This window comes from Passer montanus, unplaced genomic scaffold (genome assembly GCF_014805655.1).
Source record: "Passer montanus isolate IOZ18808 unplaced genomic scaffold, ASM1480565v1 scaffold58, whole genome shotgun sequence".
Lineage (NCBI taxonomy): Eukaryota > Metazoa > Chordata > Aves > Passeriformes > Passeridae > Passer > Passer montanus.
Window position 1 is genome coordinate 1,976,140 of NW_024370816.1, and position 26,812 is coordinate 2,002,951.

Genomic DNA, 26,812 nt, shown 5'->3' on the forward strand with positions numbered 1-26,812 from the left:
TCTATTCACCTCTCTCAAAGGAACAAGCACATATTTCTACATGGATTGTTTGCCTATGATGTACTGTTTTTAACACAATGATAAAATTAATCTTTAGAATAATTCTACTTTTGTAAAATATACTAGTTGGTAGAAATTTTAGAAATTTAGCGGAATTAAAGTTACAGAAATTTAACCAAGATACATTAATTATCATCTTTACTCTGGGAAAATTCATCATTACAAAAAAAAAATCTTCACTGTTTTGGAAGACTACAAACTGCATTTCAGATTCATTGGAGAGTTTCTAAAAGAACATTAAAAATACCAAAAATCTGATACAAAATTACACTGATTTTAAATTATGGCTTGAGATGTTACATTTAAGACAAAGACTGTAAACATAGTGCTTTCTCTGAGAAGGAGGGAGAAAAGGCAAGCAAAAGTAATGGGGTTTTGGTTTTAGTTTTGGGGTTTTTCTTTCCTGTCCTTTGAAGAAATGAGTGAAAGAATCTATTTTTTTAATAACATTCTGCTTTATTACCCGAAGTAAAATCTGGTGTTGCAAAGACTATTTCAGCTAAAATTAGACTTTATCAGTGTTATGCCATTTAATATGCATGAATGACATCTTGATGGATAGAGAGGCATTGGATCTGAATTCTCTGATTTCCTCTGTGAGGCTGCAGAGCTGGAGCTGCTGCCTGACTCCATGTGCCCCAGCTGCCACGGCAGGTTCTGCACGTAGACTGCCCTGCTCCTGCAGCACACGCTCAAACTGTTCTACCAGGGTCCTACAAGAATTATGAATTTTATGAATGAGGCCCTTCCCTACATGGCTGTCCTCAGGAAACACTCAAACCACTTTTTCTCCAATACTTTTGATTTTTCCTCATTAAGAGCTCAATTTTATGGGAGATGGGCTGAGTACCTATGCCACTCACCAGCGACGTAAAAGTTCAAAAGCAAAATTATGATTTTCATGGCATTTTTCAAGAATATGGACAGTCAGAATACTGTCCCCAGCATAGGGTTTCAATCACTTTTTATTCGTATCTTCAGTATTTCCATCTCTGTTACTTAGTCTCAGAGATATCTCACCACAGCAAAAAGATATGGAGGTAAATTCAATACTGGGGAAATGAACCAGAGTTAAACTCCTTTTTAGCAACACCTACTTCACCAGACAAAAAGAACTGGTTTCAATTTTCAGGTCTCTTCAGACTTGGAGGGGCTGCCCACAAGCTCTCACTGATTTCCCTGCCTCCCTCCATGCTCTGGAAAGAGGTCCCAAGCTATTTGCATTCTACACTTTGTAATATCTGCAAAGCATATCTAAGGAATTACAGAAGTTACCTCCTGGCCAGTTTTATTTATCTTTTACAGCTAGAGGAGGTTATAAGAGCATTGTTGGAGCTTATTTGACTACCCCCTTTGTAATCTCTCCAGCTGAGCAAGGCAGGGAAAAAGACTCATGTGTTCACCTCATGTTGATTTGTCATTTGACATCTGTGTCAGAGCAACACCCTGTAAGAGCAGACACTTTGATGCCACTGCAGCTCTATCTCTGTCAGGGCTAGAGCTGGGTGCTCTATTTGCTGGGAATAATTTATTCAGCAGTTTTCACCCTTTCTTCAGTTTAAGAGTTCCCTATACATGTTCTAATTAGAAGAGATAATTGGCTTAATACTCAAGCACTTCATTCTTACTTGTTCCCTTTGTGCAGAGGTGTCCTGAATAAAGTCAGGGTGAAATCCTGGTGCCACTTAAGACATTGAAACCCACTCTTCTCCTTGATTTCACTAAGGTCAGGATCTCAGTCAAAGTCCCTCAAGCAAGAGACCTCCAGTTTAGATTGTGATCATACCATAAATGAGGTCCATAAATAAACAGTGGGAAGGAACAAATGATACAGATCGAGGGACAGAGTAGTAGGATATTTAGATATCATCATGATGGCTCTATTTAAAAAAAAGGGTAAAAAACATAATAGAGATTATTTTAAGTATGATGACAGGCAGGAGGGCTCAGGGTAGGATTTTATTCCCCTACAAGGATCAGACAAATATGCAAACATACTTTTGCAACTGGAAATATTTAAACAAGTGCAGTTTGCATTGACTTGCTCCCTCTGCCCTGCCACTTTCGTCCCCTCTGTCTACACCTTATTCGTTAACCAGATCAAAACCCTCCTGGTAAATTTTGCTCTGTAGAGTATAAGAAATTCATTAATCAATACCAAATATATAATTAAAGATAAAATGTCATTCCTGGAGTAGCAGTTCTGTTCAACTATACAATAATCTATTTCTGAAAGCATCTGTACCCTGCATGCACCTAGTAAGGATCAGTGCCTGAAGGCAGTATTGAACTATATTCTCTGAAATGCCTTGTGTTTTGCTAGCAATTTCAAACTCCTCTGTTCTTCAACACTCAGTCACTAAACTATGCTGCTTAAATTATTAAATCCTTTTAATTTAAATTTTCATAAGCTACCAGAGGAAAAATGCACTTCCTTAAAGTAACAGGTCTGGCTTCTTGTAAGGAAAACTATGGTATTGTTATTGCTTTTCTGCAGTATTAACATCCTTTAAACAAACAACAAAATAAATTATTTCATTAAGGAGTAAAATGTGGAAGGCAGATGGTTTAAAGAAACAAATCCTTTTGAAATTGTCCTGGTAAAAGACCACCCAAAACTGGAAGAGAATAGGAGAAAATTATCTACTATCTTAATCTGTAGGCTGAGATACCAGACAAGAACTGTGAATTAAAAATTGGGAGTCTCATTACACCAAAATTATTGACAAAGAAAAATAATCTCCATGATTTATTATACTGGTCCACAAACACTATATTACTTTGAATAATTGGTAATATATATTTTACTTCAAATATATTTTTACTGAAAAAGATGTTGCAACTGCTATGGGCTTGTGTCCTAGTGATGCTTTCATCTCAACTAGAATACTGCAGTACTGTGCAGCCGGTGCTGTAGGTGTGGGACAGTGCAGGGAATACATTATTTAATTTAGTGAATTCATATAGTTTGAAATACTTAAACATTCATCTATTTTCTCTGTGAAGAGAGAGATGATTTATACCAGGGAATAATAGATTCAATAAGAAATATTCAAAATTAGACCATGTAGGATTTTTTCAATGAAAAGACTTCTACATTTGAAACATGAACTGCTAAATACTATCATTCTTCACCAAATACTGGATTGCACATAATTTGATAAATTCTAGATTTTGAAACCAATCTTTACAAGAAAATTAAAATACGAAGTGCCAGTTGCAGACATCTATAAGGAAATGACCTATTGATAAATAATTTATAATATATACATGTAGACATATTACTATGGGTTAATTAAGGATTAAACAAATTGCATCTGAAACCAGAAAAATATGCATGAGCCTGTAAGAGTAGTCTGAGGGAAAAATTCCTGTTACGGTCACCATGTCTGACTGTCCCTATAAAGCCTTCATTTTTTAGGATGAAAACTGAGCCAGCTGAGTATCAGGCCGGTGTCTTTTAGGGAAAATAAATTGTTTATTCTGAAAGGACTTAAGAGAACAAATGATTAAAGAAAAGGGACAGAAATGAAGGAATTTTTTTAAATTAAGGAAATTAACCAGGAAAGAAAAAAATATTATTCAAAAGAAATGACCAGACTTTCTGGAATACACAGATGTGATACAGAAACTGTTTACCTAGCTTTCATTTTAAGGTTTATATTATCAAAAGTATGGCTGGTTCTAGGTTTATTGATCAAGTCTTTCTGGATTAATTCTATGGTGATCTCATTTGCAGGCAAGCTTTGAAAGACTCATGTCTTTAAAAGACTCATGTCAGTCAATTTGATCTGAGGTATACTGCAGTTACCAAACTACTGTTTAAATAACATTTCGTTTTATCTAGAATTTTACTTTTTCAAATACAATTCTAAACACATTAATTTAATTTTCACTTGAATAAATCAGTAAAAATTTTAGGATCAATTAGTTAATAATCCTGGATTTTTTCCTGTTGTATTAAGTTCACCTGAATGAGATCTGAATTCCTCACTAACAGTCCTGTAACCAAAATCAGGTTTATAAATATACAACAACTACAAGCTCAACACATGCATGAATTCCAGTGCATAGATCAATATATCAAGATCACTTTTTTATAGTGGTTAAATTACAGCCATGTTATCTAAGCTACCCACCAAAAACTGTCCCTAAGCAACAGAAGACCTGCAGAGGAAAGAGGAGTAAGTCATTCTGGCTTTCACTAGTGAGGGGATACCAACTTCCTCTCTGACTGTTGAAAAATCTTCCCAGTATCTCATGTGGTTTCATTCACTTCTTCAACAGAAATAGAGAAGATCAAGGGAGAAGACTCAGTTGGAAAAAAAACAAAAGCAAAATATACACCCCCAACCCCCCTCAAAGCCTCACAAAATCCATTATGATATTAAGAGCTAAACTAATTTTTCTTTGTGGCAATGGCAGATATTGCAGCCTGCCCAACTAGGTCATATCAGCAAAGATTATTTGCTCAGACAACATTTCAGCTGTTTTCACCCTTCCTGGTGCAGGAGATGAGAACAAATCTTTACTCACAACCCTCTTGTACCAGAGACATTTGAAAAACCTCCTCATGTTAGCTTTGGGCTGTTCTTAACTAGGCTATAGAACCATTTCCAGAATGTGTGCACACACTGCATGTGCATATTTCTGGGCTCTGGTAATTTCTCTCCATGAAACGGCTTTTGGTTGTCCTTCCTCAAAGATTTTTCAATGACTTTTTCTTCTTCTCTGCCTTTTACTGGCTCCTCCAGTATCTCCTGAGGGTTTTTTTTGTCTTATTTCTTCTTTGCTTATGAACTACCAACCTCAAGGGATTTTACTAGCAGTGACTAATATAAGCTTGAAACTTTAGCAAATACCACCTACTGCTGAATTATAAAAAGCAAAGGTGTATTGAACAGCAAAAATTCTCTGGCAAAGTTGTAAGCAAATACACAGTGTCTATGAAGTTCAATTACTTTCCACTGGAAAAAAATTGGAAAGGCTTAAAAATGCTCGGCAGCATGAAATCTGCATCATACACATAATAGGACTGCATTTGATTGTCTAAAGGAACAGTTAAAATACATATTTTCAGAAGTATCCATGCAACACATCAACATGCAAACTGCATTCGTGCCTTTATAGCTTCTGAAAGAAATTTATCTGTTTTTGATTTTTGTCTTTCTAAATGTAGTATACCTTACTAAGAAGCAGCCAAGGGGCAAATCTGCTCCTCCTCCCAAGTAGACAGTGAGTTTATATTTCTACATGAAAAAAAATCAATAGCTGTTTTTAAAAGTTATTTGCGAATGTACAAGATGTTCAAGGCCATCCTACTTTTCCTCACCCTCACACCAACCATCTGCTCTCTAATGCTTCCAAATATTGAAAATGCTCCTTTAGTAACTATAATTTCTGACTTCAGTCATGTCTTTTCTTTCCTAGTGCTCCTGGCCAGGGAAGCATAAAAATTCTTAGGATCTCTATTAGACAGGAGTTAGGTGTCCCTACTAATCTTTGCTAGACAGGAGGAAAAAGCTGCAAAACCACAAAACCCGAACCCAAACCCAGAAACAGAGACCTGCGGTGTTAAAGGATGGAGTAACAGAGGACCACAGAGTAGTAGGATCTCCAGACTCTGACAGCCCAGATCATCCAGCATCTTATCTCATGTGTCAAACTTCATCACAGTGACAGAATCAGCCAAGCAACGTTACTTTCCACACAGTGATAATTTCATGATGCTCTTATTCTTTGACTGTTACAATTATGAATTCATCTTTACCAACAATAGTGGCAAAAGAAGCAGTTTGTTATTCAAGGAGAGTGAATATGATGTAGCTTAAATCTTTATTTTGTTTTCTTTTCAATGGACATGATGGGGAGAATAAAATGTCCATTTAAATGCACAAATACATATAAAGATACACTTCTCTCTCTAGAGGCAACAATGATGCCAAATATTAATGTGGTCTCCAAAATACTGTGAGTCACAAAAATGTCTGCTTGTATCATCTAGGTCTTTCATTCATAGCTCAAGAAATGCAGGTAAATAATCATTGCTCCAGAGTCCCTAGATTTTCCTGAAATCCACTGTTGAGTTATTTGAGGAAAAAGCTAAACAATAATAAATGAACCCAGATGTTTATACCCTCTCTGTAAAGAGCTTTTCAGCATTTTAAAATCAGAAACTGACATTCATGAAAAAGATGTATTTAAGACAAGACCATGTATTGGTCTTAAAACCAAAGAGTTTACTGCTCTCTAGAGTAATTTTTCTTTTATTAGTATTTCTTCCCTCTTTAATTGAATTAAACAACAACAAAAAAAGCAACCAAAATTATGAAGACCACCAGCACAGTGAAAAAAAGAAAATGTCTCCCAGGGTTTTCAGTTCTCTTCCCTCAGTGTTCTGGAGTCCAGATGTGGAAAGCCTAGTAGAGCTGAAAACATTTTTGGAGGGTGGAAAGAAAGTTTTGATGCTACTGCTGTAGCCTTATTTTATCCAAACCAGACAACTATCTTTCTTCATGAAGATTAAAAAGCCAAACACCAACACCCACCAAACCACACCTTTTATATATTGTTACTAAACAGTATTTATAATTGAGCCTGATGAAAAAAACCCCTCTCTGCATCTTCTTAGCACTTGGAAGCAAAGAAGGTCTTTACAAGGCCTTCTTAACTCAGAGTAGAATATTTACTGTCTCCTTCATCTTTAAAATCCTGTTTGTCAGGTGTGTCAGTTTATTTTTAAGAGATGTATTTTTCCTGCTCACGTATCAAGCAAACACATATTGATTTGCTGCAGCCATACCAGGTCACAGGATATGGAGGAATGTTCCCATATCTTACGCAGCTACACCTGGAATATGGTGTTCAGCTAAGTGATGACAAGGGTGGTCAGTGAGGTGATGATAAAAGCCTATAAATAGCTTAAGAGGGTGAACTCTGAGGAAGGGGAAGCGTTGGTTTAAGGTGGACTGAACAAGCCTGACTGGAAGAAACACAAAGATGCCCTGACAGCCAGGGCCAGACATAAGCTGCTAAATAGGATCTCATACACAGCACGACTGCCAGCAGAGCGGTCTGGGCTTGGCCTTGCGTACACCACAGACATAAAATGAATTTACTATTCCAGATTAATTATTCTGGGAAATATCCAAGCATATTTAAGCACTTCAACTGCTAAATTGGGCCCCAAGTTCAACAGTCCACCAAGAGGAGTCACACTCTGGGTGTATTTAGAACTACACTCGACATAGCACTGGAAACATGTAAAAGGAAATAAATCTGCCCAGAGAGGAAGATGGACACAAACCCTATAAATCTGTCGTACCTCTGTTTTCTGTAATTCTAGGAAAACATGCATATGGGATTTGGGAAAGGTCTTTTTAATAAGGGTTAATTGGAGAAGTATGTCACACATGACTAAGTACCGTTTCAAATTACTGCTCATGCTGGCATAACTAAATTAGACAAATGAGAGAATACCAAAATAGGGAATAGTCAATCTTCTTCCCTCCTACTTAATCTTTATATCTTCATTAGTCTCAAGTATCAGCAATTACAGTTTTTCTGAAATTTGTTGCTTCTTTCAAAATATTGCTATGACCATATCATAATATTCCCCAGAGATCCAATAGTTCTGTAAAATCTTTCTTCTGTTGTCAAATTATCAATCTAGGCTTTCAAACTGCTGGATTCATTTATCTTGCTTATTTGATGTAAAAGTTGTTCAGGATAAATAATATTGATATAGCCCTTTCTGAGCTTAAACAACAACAAAAAAATCTGAAAAGGGAAAAATAACCAGTTAGTAAACCAGATTAGTTATTCCCATGAAAATCATTGTACTGTCTGTAACACTGTGTTACTCTAAAAGCCAGGTCCCTAACCCTGGACCCAAAAAAGTCACTTCAATTTCTCTCTGCTGCCCAAGTTAACTGCAAGCATTTCCTGACGCTGAGAATGCAGGCAGAAAAAGGAAAAACGTCGACTTGAGAAAAGCACAGCTTCCAATCCCCACCCACCAGCTTCAGTCAAAGGGATGACTTCAGCCTCTTTCTTAACTAATCCTGTCACTGTAAAATCCTACAGTCATTCTTCCAACATAAAGGGAAAACGGACTCACTAGGAGGACCTAGACTCTTTCAGCTTGAACTGTTAACCAATGGTGGAAATGCAAGAATGCTGAAGTTGTGCCTTCAGAGCCAATAGAGTGGATTTGTGTGTCCCACATGACTGTGTTTCCCCTGTCTTTCACATGGGCAGTATTTAGTTCAATTCAGAACTGCAGATAGTATAGCGTGCAGAGCAGCAATGGGATGTCTGAGCACAAGTAGCTGACTTCCAGGCGACTTCAGGAAGCACATTTATACATTTCTCCTGAATTATCTGGGATTCTGCACCCTTGACATTCTCCGACCCTCCTTGTCGCTGCAGAAGGAGACAGCGACCTGCACAGCACAACAAAACTGTGAGTACAGGCTCTATTAATTTTTATTTTCACCCAGAAAAGCAAATCTCTTAAAAATGTCCAAATGCTATGTGCCCTAAATCAGTGATTACTTTTCTTAGAAGATGAACAAGTATGTAAAGTGTTATTCAAATTCAGAAATATTTCTTGCATGCTTAAATAAAAGAAAGAGGGAAAAAAAAAAAAGCAAAAGCGAGTTATCCTCCAGGGCAGTGCCTGCATGCACGCTGCATGACACACTGCTTCCTGACATAGCCAGCGTGCTGCTTTGTTCATAAAGAAAAACAAAGACAAAAAGCCCTACACACGTATGTTGTTCACTTTTATTTGTACTCTGTGTCTAATCAGGCCTGATCTGTCCCCAAGGGGAAAACATAAAGGCAAACTTTAACTCCGCCAGCAAGGGCAGCCCAGACTTTGCAGACATCTGACAGTTATTATAATTAGCTATGAAAGACAGCGAAGACACTTTGGGGCAAATAGCTCTTACATTTGGAACAATGAAGTCGAGCAAGGTTCCCATCCCACCCCTTCCACGGGGGGAGGGGGAGAGGGAAGGCAACAGGGGGAGTGTTAGGGAAGGGTTATGGCTGGACTGAAAACACACAACTAGTGTGTAATATCTGGACTCGCTCAGTGTGAGGAAAGGCTTTTTGATAAGCAACTTTACCTCTAGATTGCAGTTTGCATTCACTCAGATTCCTGATGGGGTGGGAAAGGGTGTGGGTCTCTTTACGGTATAACGTCAGAAGGTCGGGGTGGAGGGGGAGCAGGGACGAAGGGGGCAGAAAGAAGAGAATATCCATAGCAGGAGACATTGAAATTGTTTCCCAGAGCTTTACTGGCCAGATCTCCTTAAGCCCAAGTTGCTTTCTGGGCAAGATTTATGAGAGTTCTCAAACAGAAGCAACAGACAAAGCAGCGCTTTTTTCCTTCTTCCTCGGAAAAGAAATTCAACCCAAACGAATAACCGTATAATAAACAGCACTGATTTGTATTTTTGCTCTTTTTTTTCCCCCCACATGCTTGTAAGATCTTTAAAAAGGTCTTTCCCTCCTGCCTGCACGATCCTTCCCACCCCCCTTCCCTACCAAAAGTTAGATTCTGAAAACTACGATCAGAAGGGAAAAAGCAAAGACAATAGAAATCTGACTCGGTCCTGGCTGGGCTGGATCTCTAATAATGCATGAAGTGAAAACAGTTTCTAAGTGAAAGATGAGCAGACTTCTTTTTTAAAAAAAATAAAAAAATTAAGTGCAATAAGGAGAAATTGTTGAAAGACTCCAGACGCTACTAATTATGGCTTAAATAAATCTTCCTGGACAGATGTTTGCTTGCTCCCACTGCAGGGAAAGGAACGTTAAAAGAAGCATTTTTTAAAAAAGGATTTGACATGAATCTCCTACATATGATTTTTTTTTCTTTTTTTTTCTTTTTTTTTTTTTGGTAAATACACTGTTTTATTCTTTGTCTGCCCTCCTGTTATCTCCCCCTCCCCCAACCGCCGCCCACTGTGAGCTGAGACACCTGAAGGCTAGACACAATGATCAACAGAGCACTGCGCTCGCCTGTCTGGATTCCAGCCAGATTTTTTTTTTCCCCCTTCCACAATCAAGGAGCCTGCACGCAATGCACGGCAAGCCCCTTGCTCTGCTATGTGCAGATCAGACAGAAGTCTGAACCGTGCTGCAGAAAAGATTAAAGACAAACACAAGCCTTTCCTCCTTATGTCGGCCAGGCTCAGTTTCAACTTTGTTGTGATTTGCAAAAAAAAAAAAAATACAAAATAAGAAACTTTGTAAACATATATACACATTATTGTACAAAACATATGCACACGCACACACACTTTCCGACACAGTGTAACTAGGGACATCCAGTGTTTCCCGTTTTCCTGTGATTTCTACTCTAGGTTTACAGTCAATGCAGTATTTTATGTTAAGTTCATGCATCACTTACATAATTGCTGTGTAGCTCTCAAATATATGTAAAGATTTTGTATGCGCATATGATATATTACATAAAGGCAAGTAGCTACTGTACAGATACCCGATCCTGAACGCCCATCAAGCTGAAATCTTACGAAATATTTGTGTTTAGAGAGATTAGCAAGAGCTCCGAGACAGTTTTATGATAGTTTTAAATGAGGCAGTAGCAAAATGCTTTGTGCCTAGGTTGTCTTCAAAGCGAGGAAGGGGAGCGTGGCAGGGCACTGCGCTGGCCCTGCGAGCCCTGGCCTTCCTGCTGCCACAGCCCGGGGAAATGCCGATGGCCCAGTGCCATCGTGCCACAAAGTTGGGCTTGAGAATGCAGCACTCCCCAAAATAGTTGCTCTCCATTTGGTGTGGCTATGGGTGGGGTTAGCAGAGGCATACAGGGGAAAGGCAGATTCAAAGCCTGTAGTCTATTTAATTTTTAAACGTATGCTGTGCAGATCGACCTATTTTCTAAATTCTTTGGAATTTCATTGTCTTGCAGTACAAATTATAGTCTGATAAACACAATGACTAATATTTGCTTTTCAATGTGAACTTTGTATGAAAAAGACCTAAGAGAAAATACATTTTAAAACACATAACCACATGCACATGTACAGTGTTGTTAATTTACTCCCTGAAAATGCTGAAACTATATTTCAATCACTCTAACAGGTATCCTAATGGAAATATAAGAATTTTTTTTTGCTTTTTTTCCTCTAATATTGCTTAGAAACACTATGAGAAAAGGAACAACTCTAACAGGTATCCTAATGGAAATACAAGAATTTTTTTTCTTTTTTTCCTCTAATATTGCTTAGAAACACTATGAGAAAAGGAACCCAGAATAAGTATCCCATAAATTCAATCTTAAAAAAACTTCCTTTCCAAATAGCAGCGGAGACATGCAAACAAAAGATTGCATGTAGTGACAGAAATATCCACTGCAAAGTAAAAATTCCTGAATTGAGATGTCAGAAAAATTAAGTAAATTAATTAAGAGCTGTGGTCAAATTTTTATTTGTATTCCTGCCTTTTTTTTTTTTTTTTTTTGGTAAATAAGGGATTTAATACTTTTGTAAGTATTTGTATTCCTGCCTTTTTTTTTTTTGGTAAATAAGGGATTTAATACTTTTGTAAAGGAACTGTTTACACTGCTTATATGAAATATTCAAGCAAACACTACACAATGGTCATACATGAGAAGTATACATTTGTAAATTATATGTATGTACACATGTTCAGTAATATTAAGGTGATAATTTCCTTTCTACTTTTCCTGGCATATTATGTTTTTAAAAAAAAAAATTGTCACTTACTTCAAAAAATGTGTTTTGAAATAATGCCTGCAGCTAAATTATGAAGTGCTCACTTTCATTTTCTTAAGGTAATGACAAGGCAGTCATATTTTTATCCTTTCCTAAAGGCAGAAATCCTATGCAAGTCAATTTCTCTAAACTTCAGAAGTGATTTACACACTATCTTGTCTTACCAGAGTATTTCAACTAGCAATTTACACAATGTTTGTCAGTGTAAAAGTAATGTCTAATCACATAGGAGATAAGCATTAAGCTGGAGAATATGAATACAGGGTCCTTGTCTCCATGTTTAGTTCAACACTCTCCCCTTCTCCCAGTAAGGTCCCTTGGGTTTTGTGAGTGCTGGGTACAAAAGCTCTGCCTAGAGTAGGGAGGAGATACCTGACCAGTGTTGCTTTAAAAATGGCATTATCCTCTCCTGCTTTTTTTGTCCATAAACCTGAAATTTGGAGCTGTGTGTTTTAGTTTTTTACAACAAGAATTTTTTTACCTTGCATGAAAATTGCTGAACTCTGTTTTTTTACTGACTTCTTTAAACTTTTTAATAGTTGATGCTGAAATAATGCAGTCATGGAAGCTCATGCATATTTATGACTCCATTCCTTAAAAATTTGATATCTACTACAGCATGTCTCTTAGCCTGTGGCCTACATTTGGTTGTGCAAATTCCACGGTGCTACTCACACAAGCTTCAAGTTCTGATTTCCTTTTTTAAACTCTCCTCTCCCCTCTTTCCCCCATGCTTCCTGTTGCATTGGCTTGTTTGAGCCTTTCCTAGTTGAACCAGAGGTGTGACTTTTGGTCCGAGGAATAAAGTGCTGAGAATTACATCCAAAACTTTCAAAAGATGTGTATTTCACTTATACCTCTACAGAGCTGAAGTAACTTGAGAACCTACCAGAAACATAGACAGTTTCAATAAGGTAACAGGGTCAAAGGAGCTCATGCATTACAGATAGGAAGAGAACTGCACATTGCATTTTTATAGATAAAAAGCACAGACTGATTTAATGCATACATATTTCTGTTCGATACTTTAGCAAACTGTTGCAAAGCTCAAACTAGAGCAAAGTCAAAACTACTTTCAGCATGGTACAGTTAGACCAGATGGCCACGTGTTCTTTTCTTATTTAGATGAGACTTTTCCTTTCAATAACATCTTTCTTCCTGACCTGCTTAAAAATTCCAGCGAATGAAATCAGCACAGGATTTTCAATTCTAATTGACCATGTGCAGAGGAAAGGCCAGTAGAGAAATCAGTAGGACCATTGTAAGGCACACTGCATCAATCTCTCCTTTGTCCTGAATCTTTTCTAGTATGAGCTAAAATAATTAAGTATATTTAATTTCTATTATTTGTACAGCAGCAAATCCATTAACATTCAGGCAAAATTCATAGAGTTCCTCTTTTAGAAATGCATGTAACAAGGAAGATGTATGTCTGACACCAGACAAGCAAGTACTTGACATCATTTAATGGCCAAATATTAAAGCAAAACAAAACAAAAACCCATAAAACTAGAAACAAACCTCCCAAAAGAAACTCAAGGAAAGAATGACTAGAAAGACTGAAAGGTGTGGCTGAATTAAAGCATGAACTGCTTTACTTTTGCTAATGAAGGAAGACGACTGAAGGATATGGTACTTAAAGAAATTTTTGAAAAGCACATTTTAGAAGAGTCTGAAAAATGTATTTTTCCACTGTCCAAAATACTGACCCTTAAAACATCTGTAATCTTCAAATGCTTCAAATCTACCAACATAGATTTTACCCACACCCATCCCACCCACACTGTGTTGGTTGTGATCAGCCTCAATTGTGTCTGTGTGATCTACATGTGAGGTACAGACTGTAAAAACTCTGTGTATCACACACAAACATTATCTTCAGAAATGCACACCCAGAGGACATCATTGCAGTGTTACCTTCCATTTTATTTGTATTTAGTGAGCTGTGTGTGAGGCAATATAACAATATTTGAGATTTAACAAGTAGAGTATGCAAAGGATGCACAATCTACCTATGTTAGGTCTACATAGCCCATGGATAAGGTAAGTGGGTAAAAGGAATCCTTCAGAATAAAGGGGATGGGGAAAAAGACTAATTGAGAGCAATATAGAGCAACTTTGGTTGGTTAAAGTAGCAACAGACTTATGGCTGTACTATTTTGTACAAATTCACTCTACTCACAGTTTAGTTTAACATTATGCTTGAATGGTCAGTAGTTTCATATTATCACTATAAGCTTAAATCAATAAGCAACACCTGTAGAATAGAGATTCTGAAAGGGAGTTATGAAAATGGTTTCATTAGGATAACCTAAAGAAAATAACGGTTTCATTAAAATTCGTATCATTTTTAAACATAAGGTGAAAAACAATCCAGGAGAAAATTCAGTGGGCAGCATGGCCTTTGCTATTTGTCAAGCATGCAGTCCAAATAACATTTGCATGAAGAAACATGCCTGAGAACATAAAACAAAGCACAGACCTTGGGTCTGGCCAGGCAGACATGGTAAAAGGTCTGATTTCAGCTCTTCAGCAAGATGTTTCATAGCCTTGGGCAAGTCATTTAACTCTCTGGCTTCTCATCTATGTCACATTATCAGAATTTAAGTTTTGAATGCGTGATTATAATTACGAGGTCAGCAATGAGATACCACAGAAGAGGATTCAGGAGAGACCTCAGACGCTTGAAAACAACAAAAAATACTAGACTGAACAATGGTCTTTTGTTTTTGTTATTAAGTGAGATTGTTTTTGGTGTGGTATTTCTACAACAAGAAAGATACAAAAAGACAAGATACAAAGCCTCTTTCTCAAGAGATCAATGTAATTCAGCTCTAGCTTAATTTTCTGAAAGTTCTTCATGTGCTTGAATGTTCATTTCTTATTTTTTACTTACTTGCAACAAAATATCAGAATACAGGATAAATGGAAGATACTGCTCCATCTGTAAAGATGCTCTAGACTCTACACTTATGCAAGGCCTACCATGAAAACTCTGACTCCAGTAATGGCTTATTTAACAGACTGTCCCAAGGCACCAGTGAGACAGAGCAGGTTAAATGCTGCACTTTATGACCAGAGTTCAGTGCTGGGCCCTAGACATGCACTGCCTCTGGTGTTCTGCACCAAGGAGCTGACTCTGGAATGGCGTCGAGCGTGTTCTCACCTGTGAAGCCTGAAGGCCACCTAGAGAACCACCTCGAGGTTCAGCATGTGCTCAAGCATTGTGCTGAAACAGATCTTACATTTCTACAGAGCACCCTGCCCTGAAAAGTAAACCTCTGCTGGGTTCTGCTCCTGTTAAACTGTGCTCCCACGTTCACCTTTCTATTGATGGTGCTTTGATTCCCACTGCTGAACAGACCAAGTTAGAAACCCTTCAGCAGCAACGCTAAAAATCACTGTGCAGGAACAGAAATCAGTGAGCCTGCACTGGCCAAGAGACTTGACAGGAGACCTTTTGAGGCCACCATTTTGTGGCTGAGTAATGACCATGTCACACACATGGAACTGGAAACTTTGCTTTCTCTCCCTGAGGAAATGTGGGGGATCTCTGTGCAAAACAAAAAAACCTGAAACACTTCCTTATTCATGTTGTTACTGACCAAAATTCATATATGGTACAAAAGAAATACTCAGACTTTCAGCTATCTTGTATCAGTGCTGCTCACAAGATGCAAAAATTAACGAAAAAGCAATGCGACAGAGCTGCTGAACATCTCAGCAGGTTTACAGAAAGGGTAGGGAAGTGAAAAGCAAGTGAGAGGAAAATATCCTGCATGGAAGTACAGCCTCGTGCAGTGCTCAGAACAAGGAGAGGAAGTGAGCAAAACGTGCACAGTTACGTGCAACTGATGGGCTGCATTTCACCAGCCTATTTTTACTATAGAGGCTCCAGATTATGTTAGGAGTCTATCCAGTCTCTTAAGCCATGGGATGTGGAAAATGGGATCAGATAAAATGATTAAAATCAGTTTGGTCTCATGCTTTCATCTACTAAGTGTAATAGATGCAAAACTGAAAGACTTAATTGTATAATAAAAGTACAAACACCTCTTTGTTTTACCTCTGCATTTTTCCAGTTTAAAGAAATTGATGAGGTTTCTCTCTGTTTCATTGAAAAAAACAACAATGATAAACAACAATGATTCTTCTCTTGCAGCATCCCAGCTGAAACTAGTTTCATCTATCCAAACAAATAAGCTCAGAAGTAGTTGCAGAAAAAAATTTTATACCACATCCCATGAGATATTTTACATAGAGTGTCTGGTTAATAAGCTTCAGAAACAAAGGCTGCTTTTAAGTAGTTTACAGAGTTATTCAACTGCCTTTTTTTAGAAATAAAAACCTGATAATTTCACAGAATGTCTTATCGATACACTGAGTTTGTACTACAGTTTTCAAGCATTGTTTTTTCAGCTTATTTGAAACTATTTTTCTAAGAGAAAAATTTGCAAAGAAAATGATTTTAAAAGTCTACCAAATGACAACAGTGAAGAAAAGCAGTTCCCAAGGTTGATTAAAGACTTGGAAAGGGTTAAAAATTCAGATCTTTATGTAAGAATTATAAATGAAAGGAGAGTTAAAAAGGGGGAGAAGTGGGGGAAGAGCTAAGCTGCTGGTGACTTGAGTGTATTTATGGATTACTATGTCCTGAAAAGAAGAAAACCAGAGTTGTAAGATGACACTGCAGGGGTTGTCTGGACTTTTCACCGAGTGTAAAGTCTGTTTAGTCAGTGTCTTAATGCCTAATGCTGACCTTTGCCCTCTTCACTCCTCCCTGCTCCAGGTGCAACATTTTTGCAAGTGCTTTAACATTACTGGAAGTTTTTGCAGGTTTCACACACTGCAAAGTGCACAGAGCACTTTACACATCCATTACGCCCACCCAATATCAAGAATTAGCACATTTTTTTATCCTAAGTACACACAATGATTTGTTTTACACATTTCTCCTTATTAGTATTACTGCATTAAATTAATAAAAACAAAAGTTTCTTTGAAAGGGTATTTGATTTACATAATTCTATACAACAAGACACAAAATTACATATAAACTCATCTCATGCTCCCCAGCACTGTGAGTTATACCAGGAGTGTGCAACATATGCGGGCAATGCTATTGATCTCTCTTAAATTAATTCTCTTTGCTATGGAAATGGAAGACAAAACCAAAACCCATTGCTACAAAATAGTCAAGGCAATACAGCTCATTTTCCTCAAGAAAAAAAATTGATTTCGTGTAGAGTTATTAATTAGATTTGGAGTGATATAAATTTTAAAGAAAAACAACAATTTTAGAAACTAATAATAAAAAGAGCTAAACTACATAAGGCCTGTATAATTTCAGTTTTGATTTAAAAAAATAAAGATGCTTTAAATCTATAAATTATACAGTTTTCAGTAATGAAGATAATATAAAAGTACACACATAATTATTTCTCTATGTGTTATGCTTAGTAGATGGCTGCTAAGATTTTTGAGGTCAACAATTTAACTTTTCTGAGGAGAAAGTATAATCTGGGTGCCATCATCTCCAAGGCTACTAGAGATGTTGTTTCTGGAAAGGGTACTGTGGGCATTTCTTGCCACTGTGGGCAAGGAACTCTTTTACCCCATGCACCCAATGCTGCCAGGCTTCGGGCTCCTTTGGGCCTCACCTGGCATTGGAGAGGATTTTCACTGTGCAATACCAGGTACCAAAACTCGCCCTTCTCCAGTGGCATAAAGCTCACTGCAAATCCAAGACTGTCCAGGCATGGTTCCTGCACTTTGTGATCCACACTAGCTAACTATGGCCCCCAAAAATTAAAAATTATGATTTAGAAATCTAAAACTTTTAAATAGATGAATGACTTTCACACATTCCTTCCTCACTGAGCCATGCTGACAAATGTTCATTACATTGAGGGAAAAGAAAGGAGGAAAAGCACTGGTTTAAAAGAGGTGAATAGCAGCAGGTAGGCTTTATGGAAAACCCTACTGGTCTAGCCAGAATAACCCAGGATAACACATCTTCTATGCACAGCATTACTTCAAAGTGAGACTTACATAAAAAAGAGTTCAGATGAGGGTTTATATTTAGGGAATTGCTGTGACAGAGACGTGTTTGCATCTGGACTAAATATTTATTTTACTGGATTACCTTTCAGATATGCTAAGCAGCTATACTGCTTACAGTACACTGTGCCTCTCTAAAAGAATATTTTGGTGTTTTCCTATGACATCGCTAAATAAAAATTAGCTTAGGTCATCTTCATTACCTAGATAGTTTTACAGGGTCTGATTTTGGGGGAGATTTTTCTTTAGAACAAAATATGGATCTTAATATAGTAGTTTATTCCAAGAGTAGGCACAGGTCAAGGGGTCAAAATATTCTGGAAGTGTGTCCTGAAATAGTGTTCTTATGTTTTTCAAATTAATTTGTAACACTGCAACTACAAGAGAATAATGGGGAAAAAAAAAAAAAAAAAAAGGTTGTTTATTGAATGACAGACTATTTCTAGAGCTGGGCAGCTTTATCTCAGCACAAAGAGTGCTCCTGTTCACAGTGCAGCTGCTAACAACTCATCAGCACTCCCTGTTTAAGAGTAGGGTACAATTAGAAGTCAAAACTTTAAAAACCTGAAAAGTTATTACTGCAGTAAGCCATGCAACTGGATTTGATTTCTAGCCAGACTGTATCCCTTTGCTCCTGACACTGTTTACAAGACATATTTAGTGCAGGTGGTACTCTCCTTAATTTCACTGAAGGTCAAGTGTACTTGTCATAATTGTATTTTTTGCACAGCTGAGAATTCAACTACTTCTGCAGACTGAAAACAGACATTGTTTCTATAAAGGAAACACAGAGCACTGAAGAGCTGGGCTTGAAATAAACAGAATGAAGTAAATTCTCACAGTTTTCACCTACTATCTCGTCAGGATCATCACTTTGGAGTCTGCTGTGTATGAGTGCAAGCAGCCTTTTGGGTCCTTCACTCCCAGAACATCAGAATCTTCTGTCTTGAAAAGTGGTTTCATTTATCTTGCTTTAGGGGGCTATTTTCAATTTTTTTTTTCTGGACTACAAACCAAGATTTAGGTTTTGCAATATTTGCAAATAACTGACATTACAATGATTACAAGTATAAAAATTAATAGAATTGAAATTAATAAAGATTCTAATTTAAGTAAACAAAAACTACATTACCAAAAACATAAATTCATTTTCTGCTATTTTGGAACATCATAATCATGGCTTTCGTAAAAGACTCAGTCTTTTTCTCTGTAAATTCTAAACTGATTTGTTACAATTGTCAGACAGAAAACTAAATCTGCTGAAAAAAAATAACATGGCAGAAATAGGATACTATTCTTGTGCTTTTATTCATTTACTCTTGTGAATTATCAGTCTCTCCTACGTGCAATACGTGCACCTAAAAATACAAAACATTGTCCACTGAATCTTCTTTTTCCTGTGAATATGTTTCCCTCATCCTCTAACTTACAATCATTCCTGGTGCCTTCACTGCACATTTTACCTGAAGAAAGGAAATTAAAGCAAAACATCTCTGAATTGTGCTTCATTATAATTTTTTTTTCATGTCAGTTGAAAAGAGCCATAACAAAAAACCGCCAAACAACCAGGTGTCTCCTTCTGCAATTCTTATGTAATAGTTCAGTCTTGCATAATACTTAAAAAATCCTCCAGTTTTCTTCAAGCAAATGATTTCCTAATATATCAGAGACAAGGAAGAGAATCATCCTTCTTTCCAGATTCTCTTTATGTCAGGACCAGAGCTCAAGTTTGCTTCAGAGCATCAGTTCACAAAATTCTAAAACTAGAGACGGATTCCTCTTGTGAAATCCATTTGCTGATCAGCAGCTTCTTACCCATCTCTTCTACCCCCATCCAATCTGCTTCTCTAAACAACTCTGCCCTGAATCTCTGCACTCCCCTGCAAACAGCAAAATGTAAAGATGTACAAATTGGAACTAGTTACATAAATACACAATGTTACTCTACAAATGAGAGCTTTAAAAATTTTACTTGAAAGCATAAATGCAAGTAAAATAGTGCCTTTTAATGGAGCAGTTTGAAGATACAGAAATACTTTTGTTAAATTGACGCAAGAAAGATCAGGACTTCAAATCTGTATTTTCATTATTGTGGAAACCTCAAAAAACGGGGTTGCAATCTGATTAATTTTTGTTATTTCCTCAAAACACAAAATAGTACAGTAAAGCAAGCAGCAGAATCTCATGAAATTTTGTTATGTCAACTTATGGGACATTGGTATTTCAATCTTTGGGATTCATCTGACATTTTGTTTGTAAATTCAAGCTTCCTCTTTCCTCACCTCACTGGCAAACTTATTTTTTAGTTGTATTGTAATTATCGAGTTTTACTGCTTTATTTTATAGTCAAACCCACAAAACACATGAATTTTTTGGTTGTTTTTTGGGTTTTTTTTTATAAAGCGGAGAAAATATCCCTCTAACCACTATGCTATGCCAGTTTTGTACTTATATTCAGGGAATAAATTTTACACATCTTCATTTGGTGAATCGTTAATCAGGACCATTCTTTCAGTATCCGTATTCTAGCCGAGTTTCTCAGGCTCAGTATTAGATTTGGGGTAACTTAAGGTCTTTTCCATGAAAAAAAAAAATTAAAATCTAGCGTCCTGCTAATGAAGGAAGTGAAACCTAAGTTACTTAAAAAGCTGATGAAGTTCCTGTCCTTTCCGAGGAGGAATCAAGATGGTTTTTGCTGAGATACTGGTTTAAATTTATACCACAGAAAAAAATCCTGAACTTTAAGAAATGGTTCAAAGGGAACAGGGACTAGCCCTGAATGTGTATCAAGTTCATGAATATAGTTATTAGATGCACAACTGCGTTTTTTTCTCTGAGGAGATGGCAACACACTTGTACCTTTGTAATAACCAGCCCAGGGAATCACCTCTAGCCTCATCCCAGCAGGCTGCAGTGGGGTAGGCCTCCACCGTGTTCCCAACACACTCCTGGAGAAAGGAGAATGATGCCTTGCCTGCACAGGTTGTGAGAAGATCTAGGCCATTGAAAGGACCAGTGGGACTTGGCTGAATTCCCAAGTTTTTATTGTATTTAGAAAAGGTCTCTCCTCCTGCAATGCTTCTCTGATGAGTGACTCACTATGTAGTGCCTATATCCTGTCCTTTTCGTTCCTTCGTTGGGATTTACACAGAACAGACAGCAATGATTTCCTGCTGGATGCCCTCAGGATTCACTGTGTGTTTTGGATGTTGCAAAGGAAGAGGAGACAGTCAAGAAAATTTGAGACTTTTATGGGAGAGGGGTTTGTGGCCTTTGGCTACAAGATCTTAATGAGCTTCCTGCTCCTTTTTTCCTTAGCTCTCTACAACAGGAGGCGGCACGCATAACGAAGACTAGAACTGTGCGCCCCTCCTTGCCAAAGACTTGTCAGCCAGTAGCTTTAAATTTAGAAACTTAAATTGGCTGTCATTTCTTTTACTGCACAAATGTAAAATAAGTGATGTTAAGATAGCATTAAAGAGAAACGTGGGGGAGACTGCTTCTCAATTGTTCTGTTTGAAAACTTGTGCTTTATTTCATGACAAGCAGCGCGATTCACTGGAAAAGGCATTCTGCACTGAAAGACACTGGGCATACTTCATTATACTAGAATATTTCCAAATGAAGACCTTCTGTATTGTTTTCTATTTCCTTAAAGAAGGCCTCAGACTGTACCACCTGTCTAAACATATTTACAGTCTCTCCACACGGCTGCAAGCTCACTGTAGTGGAATTTTTCTAAGGGTCAAAGGTAGCACAACAGAAGAGGTTTTGTTTTGGTTTATTTTTTAAGACACAAGGAGATATCCATGAATTTTCTGCAAATCTAGGTGCAGATATAACTGGCTCATAATAGAAACATTTGTTAATCTACTCTAGAGACACAAACTCTTGAGTGGCTGCTAACCATTCGATATTTTTTAAAATTTAGTACTACATTCTGAAGTTTGCTTTTGACTTATTTTGTTTTCTGCTGCCCTCTTTTTCCACTTTTTTGTTTGTAAGATGCAAGTTGAGTCACAAAAGCAAACCCTGTATCTCCCAGCTTACTTGCCAACTTAATTTACTTTTATTTCCTCATTTAAGGGGAAAAGCGGGGCTAGGGACAAATAAACATTATGGGTCATGTGATGCATCCAAATCTGAAGAAAGGAGCAAAGAGGAGAGATCAAACTTGCCTAAGAAAAGATATTACTGAATCACAAATATAACATATTTATCACTTGAATAAATTGCTCAAAATTTGATAGTTGCTATATTTTCTGAAATTTCTGTTTGGAGGATCCCTCCCCCATTTCTCCTGGAAAGACATCTGGCTACCACTGAATGGAGTTTAATGTTTGAACATCCCATCTGGTTTCATCATGTTAACACATGATTCCAAGTCATTCAAGAAGTATGAACAATGGATATTGTATTCCATATAGTGCCATGTGGATTTAATCTTTAAAAGATGGTGGCACTGTAGAACTCAATCTCTTAGTTAAAAGTCAAAACATTTCATGTACACAAAAGTAATTTCCCACAGCCTCAAAAGCCTCACATTTTATCCTGCTCTAAGAACAACAAGGAGACAAAGTCTTCCTCATATAGTGCCATTCCTATTGTTACCTACCAGAATACCTATCTGGATAAATCAAGAACACTTTTCCTGAACATGACAGTTAAAAGCAGCATTAAAACAGATTTTTCATGAGAATAGTCATTATTTTCATACTCAAATTACTACCAGATTGACTAAAAACAAAAGCAGAAGTTTGCTGAGGCAAATGGGAGTAGAGCACTTTTGCCTTCCAGAGCTGGTAACTCTACCTTTCACTGACATTAGCAAAATCCAAAAAAGTCTTTCCAAAACAAAGTGCTTTAAGTGTAAGTGCTTTTCTCAACAGCACTACTTTATCTCAGTGATGCTGAAAGAACATCTCATTTCTCTATATACTCTCAAATTAAAATCCAAGTTTCAGTTAATAACGTTCTTTATTCAGTCCTTTCACGTTATTTCTTCATAAGGATAATTGACTCAGTGTCCTGTAACACTGACCCTGAATTTTTTTTTTGTATTTCTTAAAGGATGCCTAGTAGGAACAAATGTTCAATAAATGGCTTATTACAAAAACTTAATACAAACTTATTTCAGACTAAAAGAGAATTATATAAACTTCAAGTGTAAGCTGATATTTAAATATTTTCTAGCTGTCCTTTAAGCCACCTAATAAAATTATATTGCTTCATTAGAGCACCTAGGAAAGTGACTGGCTTTACCCGCAAGGGTGAGAAGATGAGGAAAATATAGATATTTTGGGGGTATATCTCTGCAACTGGATCATGAAAAGTGACTGGTTTATCCTCAAAACTGTGAGGCCAGAGTCAGAGTTGTGTAACAAGAGATTATAGATGTGCTGATGAGAGAAGACAATTCTGTAAAAATTGATAAAGGGAATTACACCACCCAACTTTTTCTGAACTCTGTTGATGTGTACGTTTTATTCAGTATCACCATTTTACCAGCCAGCTCAAAAGTTAGTTAGATTAGATGTGTGGATCTAATATAAAAGATGAAGTTAGTTAGATGTGTGGATCACATAACATCAGGATTTTCACAGAAACACCTAAATCAAAAGTATTTAAGAGGGTGCTGTTTGTGATTACTAAAAGATGAAGTTAGTCAGATGTGTGGATCACATGACATCAGGATTTCACAGAAACACCTAAATCAAAAGTATTTAAGAGGGTGCTGTTTGTGATTAAATGATCACTTTGTGTTGTCTGGAAAATTTCTTTACCTGTTTTTCCTGCTGTGTTTCAGCTGACAAAACCTATCTAGAGGATAGGGGCTATTATATTTAATAAACAGAAAGGGCAAAGAAAGAAAAGATGTGCTCAAATTTATGGAAGTGAATGAATTCCTGTGTGACAAACTGGATAAGCTCCCAGCAAAGCTGGGTTGAAGGCTAGCTCCATCAGTTGGAAATTCTTTTAAAAGCTGTGGAGATCACACAGACTGTTAAGACAGTGGATTATATGCATTGAACAGAGTCACTTCTAGCTGATTACATCAGGGAAGTTACTGAATTCCCTAAATTCAGGATGAGAACTATAAAATGCAAGATTGGAATAGAGGTGGCAAACTGGTGATTTTAACTGTATTCCACTGTTCTATCACCTCTAATAACTAAATCCTTAATACAGTAGTGACTATATTCATTGATGGCCACCTCAGTTTTACAGAACTAAGAGAATGGTTTGCTTCATTTGGCAGTACTTCTAATGACTCCTTTCAAGGAATTCTGGTTGTGTATTCATTCAGCACAGATTTATGCAAGCTATAGCAGACAGCCTGTGTCAGAAAGTCTTCAGAGTCTGTTTGTCTAATTCAAGTACTCTGTCTAGAAAGGCATTGCTTTTGAGTACTCAAAACCTATTCATTCAGTTCCTTAGGTTGGCAGGCACAAAACACACAATACTTTTCAGTTTGTAATCCATCTGCAACACCTGAATTACTACAAGCACTTGTCATACACTGAAGAAAAAAGGCATGCTGACAAAAGGAATTTAAGGAAACCGAAGTCCTAAACTGAGTCTTTCTGAAAGCATTAAAAAATTTTATTTCTGTGCCCTTAAGCTGTGAATGTTTTAAAACATGCAAGATCCATGCTTATAAACAATGAAAATTCTGTCTTCTAGCATTTAGGTAGTCACTTAAAACTTGTCGGTTCTATGTAAGTATTTTGTACTAGTGGAAAGTTTGACTTCTCAGACAGGATCCAGAATTACAGTTGGTTCTACTCAAGATCAATTTCACTTAAGATGTAGCTAGAGAAATTTGAAGACATAGCAAGACTTTCCCAGGGAGATAAAATTGATTTTAATGCTTTACTTCAAGATAGACTGTGCTGGCCTAGCTAGACGATATGAAATTGGTGTCAAGTGATACTCAATTAGATTAGCAATATATCCATTTAAAAGGGCAGTGATACAGCACATGGTAGAGCTCTTGTTGTTACATCAATGCACTAATTTACAAAAATGTGTGGGATATTAATACTAAGTTTTAGTTCTTGTATGGCATAAGGAGCATTTATTTCCTAGAACATTGTATTCCATCCTCTTGTTCCTACCTGTGATATTTAACTTCAAAAACTAAAACAGAATGCCTTCACAATCCCATCCTTCATTAGGGGAGAAGAGCATCTGAGCAGTTTGACATAAGTTTCAGTATTAAGAGAAAACTCGAGTGGGTTTATTGAATCTATCCATTCTTCTGGGATATCACATAAATTCCACATTAAATGAAATTAACAGGTTGTCCTAAAGTGAAATCTCACAGTGACAGTCTGAGTTCTAATTTGGACTTTGGTTATTAGTAACTCATGTTTAGCCTCACAGATCTAAGTGCACTGCGATCCAAATAACTAAATTCAAACTTAAATCTCCTCTCCTTTCAGTAATCTAACTCAGAAATTTCTGCACTGCAGGCATTTGATATCTCACTCTCTCTCCCTGTTGCTAACTCAATCTTGTTTTCCACATATAAATGGCAAGCTGCCAATTAGGGAAGTACACATGCTGCAATGCAAAGGAAAATAAGTAGATATGTCTGTATGTATTAACTACAAGTCAGAGAATTGTCTAGTGCAGCTGGAGTGAAAAACACTCCAAAAAAGCTAATTACAACTCCAGTCTTTATTATTATAAGCAAAAGCTTTTGTGAGATAGGGTTACAGTCCTCACTGCAGTTTATTTCTTGTTTTTAAGTCTTTGTTATTCTTTTTCCACTGATTCAAACTCATGAAAATAAAATAGTCTCAACGCTATTAAAACAACAACAAAAATCTTAAAACAAGGCAATTTATCAAACTATAATAAATAAATAAAATTCTCTTCATTCATTCCATCACCTCTATGGCCTTATAGTTGCTTTTATCCATGTGTAGAACACAAATCCAACATAAACGCCAGAATGACAATTACACAAAACCTATTCATGTAGATTGAAACATTTTTATAAGCTTCCTTAAGGGAAAACCAAGCTACTGGTGAAGCCAGCAGGACACCCAGGTTCATCTGGGCTCCTGTTCCAGATTCAGAATGATGTAATATGAGAAACTCCTCTTTGTTTATTCCCTGATTCCCAAGCTGTGAGAAGCTGTGTTAGGATTACTCCCTTTATTCATCCTACTATAAACCAAAGCAGACCATCTTTTGGACACTGCTATACATTAACAGAGAAATCTAGGTAGTTCTGTATGGTACATGATACACAGTTATAGATCACCCTCAAACACAGCAGTAATTTAGATCAGGATACTGAAGTTAACAATCTAACCCCCCCCATATTATCTTTCTCCTCTCTGTACTGACTGTACAAGTTGTGCAAGTATATTGAACAAGACTGATTAAAAAAACCCTAATTATATTTCATTAATTCTCCTCTCTATTTGAGAAAAAGAGACTTAGCATAACTAAATTTTGTGGGCTCTGTAATCTCCATGTGACTGTGCTGCATTTTCTCCTCATGAAATGCCTGGCATCTTCTTGTGCCACACTACTCAGCATAAGCTGCTTTTCTGTAATTCATAGGCCACTTCTGTACAGGGCTGTTGCCATTTTTCATTTCCAAAAGCAACTATATGAAGTGATAGAACTCTCAGAAATGGAAAAAATGTGTCCTACTTTTAACTTAACAGAAAATGGCATTTCATCTTATAGCCCTGCCAGTGCACTTGCTCGCAATGTGATGTGTCATGTAGGTTGAAGTGAATTTCTTTGCCTCAAGGATCAAGTGCCACTTCTCACCAAAAACATAAGAAGATTTCACTTCATGTTTGACTCCTTATTCACAAGTACTGCAGCCTTTGAATATCAGCTTTTCTGTCAAGCTGGAGGATGGTGATTCATAAAGTTAAACTTCATGTGGAGTGGTA

The 26,812-nt window shown here is 37.0% G+C and overlaps 2 long non-coding RNA genes across 8 annotated transcripts in view; one reads left to right on the top strand and one right to left on the bottom strand.

The window, feature by feature from the left end:
* Positions 1 to 26,812, bottom strand: part of LOC120510464 — a 216,870-nt gene that overhangs the window by 128,152 nt on the left and 61,906 nt on the right. The gene's annotated exons all lie outside the window — the stretch shown is intronic.
* LOC120510463 overlaps positions 8,161 to 26,812 on the top strand; it is a 61,974-nt gene continuing 43,322 nt past the window's right edge. For all 7 annotated transcript variants that reach the window (XR_005629495.1, XR_005629498.1, XR_005629494.1 and 4 more), the window contains exon 1: positions 8,161 to 8,524. This is a non-coding gene — a long non-coding RNA (uncharacterized LOC120510463). The remainder of the gene's footprint in view (positions 8,525 to 26,812) is intronic.